A 3,347-nucleotide genomic window follows, 5' to 3' on the forward strand; every position below is an offset into this window, starting at 1 on the left:
GGCCTCGGAAGAACCGACCCCGAGCACAGCATATTCGCTCAAAGGAACCACCGGCTAGGAATCAGGCCCTCCGGGAGCAGCAGACTCGGGCAACGCCATTTCCCCGAAAAAGTGAGCCCGACTAGCGCCGCTTAAGTCTCCATCACACCGCAGGTGCCGATCTCTCTTATCGCCATCACCACTCAGCTTGGAAGCCGATGACTCCTTCCCCTCTTCGGAAGAATATTGCCCCGCCCCAGGGAACCGCCCGATATCTGTAAACGGCATGAACGGAAGGGGAAAAGGTTACCTCGGGTATACAAAGATAGGACGAAGATAGCATACGCACATACCTTGGTACCGCGCTCCCCATCCGGTACGGAGTACAGCTCGCTATCTGCGCTCATCGAAGGATGAATAGGTTGTGAGTACGTGATTTTTTCTTTCACGAAAACTACTCCAAAAGAAATCAAAATAAAATAAATTTTCTTGGGCATACAATTTATTTTTAGAATTTTGCAGGGCATTTTAGGATAACTATTTATGCATTTATCTGTGAATGTTTATCTTGTTTTGATTAATTAAAATACCAAAAATATGTTGCATGTGTACTTAGGATTTTATTTTTTACAATTAGGAATTAACTGCACAACATTTGGTTTGTGAAAGAAGAAAATCACAAAAAATATATATCTGTTGTAATTTTGTCATTTAATGTATAATTGTGTGATTATTGTTTCAATTAGTATTTAATATCGTGTGAGATCCCTTTTAATATTTTATTTAAATTTTACAGGTTTAATTGGGCATTTAGGAATTAATTAAACCATAATTTGGTTTTAAAAGAAGAAAATCACAAAAGTATGTATTTAGTCTATTTTGTCATTTAAAGTGTGGCATTTTGTTGATTTTATTTTAATTAAATATTTAAACTTTTGTGATAGTTGTTAAGGGCTAATTAATCTTGTGTGGGTTAATTTTGATTTTTACAAAATTAATTTAGGAATTTTGGGTTAATTAGAAAATGAAAGGAAAAAGAAGAAGAATGAAAAGTGTGAAATAAATTGGATTGGGATGAAATTGTAAGACAAAAATCAAGCCCAAAACACTTAAATGACCCAGTCCAGGTCCCCTGATCTTTCAGACCAACCAAACGACGCCGTTTTTGCATCTCAAATCTGGGCCGTTGATTTGTCTCAATCAAACGGTCTAGTTCAGCCCCGGCTAAGTTGAAACGACGCCGTTTTAGGCAAACTAAAACCAGCCGTTCATCTCGTTTAATCCTACGGTCCCCAACACATCTTATGACCCGACCCATTCTCAATTGAGACCAACCCAGTCTCACAGCTGAGCCAAACGACGTCGTTCCTTTAAGTGAATTGATCTAGGTCATTGATCTCTCTTGATCGAACGGCCGATATCAAACCACCCCACCCCTATATAAATTCAATTTCTAACCCAGACCCCTAACCAAACACCCCCCCCTCGTCTTCCTGTTCATCATCGTCTCTGAGACGATGCCCCCCAAACCCTAGCTGCCCTAGCTCCCCTTCGCCTGAAACCCAGTGGCAACTACGCCGCCGGCCACCACCTTAAAACCCCTGAATAACCTCGACCTCCTCTTTCCAACCATCACCATAACTCCCCTCGAATCAGGTCCCAACTCTTCGAATCTTAAATCGAAGGTTGGCCTGAAAACCCAAACGTCTCCGATGATCACCAAACTAACACCCTGTGACCTTCCAGCCACCCCCAACACAAATCCTCAAACCGTTTGGCTCGAATCATCTCAGAGCTTCTCGAATCTTCATTTGAAGATTCGAGCCAAACGGAAACCTACACAAATCAACCCCAAATTTACACCACGGCACCCCCTGACCTTCCTAATCGCCAAATCATCATTGGTTTGGTTCGAATCAAACCGAAATTGTTCGAACCCCAAGTCAGACCCTCAAGAACCCTAGAAAACCAAACTATGGAATCTGTCCAATTAAAAGAGGGATTGGGGTCTAATAGACCTTAATCGAGGTGTTCTCAGAAGGTCAAGCCAAGTTGATCCTGGGTCATTTCTGTTCTTAAAATCCCTGAGGTATTTTCTCTCTTTTATTTGTTCTTTTGGTTTATTATTATTCAGTTGTGTTATTGTATTAATTTTATTTTTATTGTTCCTCTTCTTCTCAAGTCAGACCTTTTATTTTGTCAAATTATTTCTGTTCGTTTGTTTAGTATACATTATAGGCTGTGTAATCGATTGATAAGTTTCGTCGATTAATTAGTTTCCTGTTAGCCCCTGTTTTTGTCAATACCACTGAAATCACTTGTTTGTGAGCCTATTTCTGATTGTTTGTCGTTAATTGTGGTATATTATGGCATGTGTAATCGATTAATTAAATATCGTCAATTAGTCTTTTAGTTTTGAATGGTTCAAGCCATGACATGTAGCAATAGAACCTGTGTGAACGGTGGCTATTTCAGTGTATTTGCAGTAGGTTTTGTTCATATTTAGGTTTAATTTAGAAATGTATCAGGTTTGCTCCCCGTAGTTATGTCAATCATGACCTTGATAGTTCAATGTGATGAGTTATGATTCATCTGCAGCCTGGTTGAGTTTTTAATTTCAGATTCATTAGTTTAAGTTGAGTCAAGAATCATTTAGGAATTGGTTGTAGCTGTTAATCAGATTAGTTTTAGATAATTATTAAGTTTGAACAGATTGGTTTAGGGCAGTAATATTAAGGGTTTTCAGGGGTGATTTGGGAATAAAACAGTTAGGATAATATTTTGATGATAGTGTTTTGTTAATGGGGTATTAATTGTCAATAATTTAATGAGTTAATGGGGAACAAAGAGGGATTTAAGGCTGAAAGTAGGAAAAAGTGTGCTAGTGGATCTTAAGTGGGAAATAATGCAGATTTTTGCATTAATGGTGGGGTCTAAATAAGAGGGCAGGTCTGTTGGAAGGGCAGCATAAAATAGAAGGAGTTTTAACTTTAGAGGGGGGGATTTTTTTTTTGAACACAAAAAAAAAGAAAAATTTCAGAGTTTAAAAAAGGAGGAACCAGAAAAAATACTGAAAGAGGAGAAGGGAGAGAATTTTAAAGAGAGAGGAAAGAGAGCTGAAAATTAGGAGAAATTTCAGAACTAAAGAGGAGAGTGCATATAGGCTATGTTATCTTACTAAGTGAGGAATAGAGTAAATGTTTAAGGGTTAAGCTTACGTTAAAGAGCTTGAGTTTGCTTTCTTCTTCGAGGGTTCACGATTAGAAAGACAATTTTCTTACACCTGCCTATCTTCTGTTTTGACTGTAATTGCTTTGTGGTATTGTTTGGTTTGAATTTGGAATTTCCTGGGATTTCTGCTGGTTTTT

Source organism: Nicotiana sylvestris, chromosome 7 (assembly GCF_000393655.2).
Source record: "Nicotiana sylvestris chromosome 7, ASM39365v2, whole genome shotgun sequence".
NCBI classification, from domain to species: domain Eukaryota; kingdom Viridiplantae; phylum Streptophyta; class Magnoliopsida; order Solanales; family Solanaceae; genus Nicotiana; species Nicotiana sylvestris.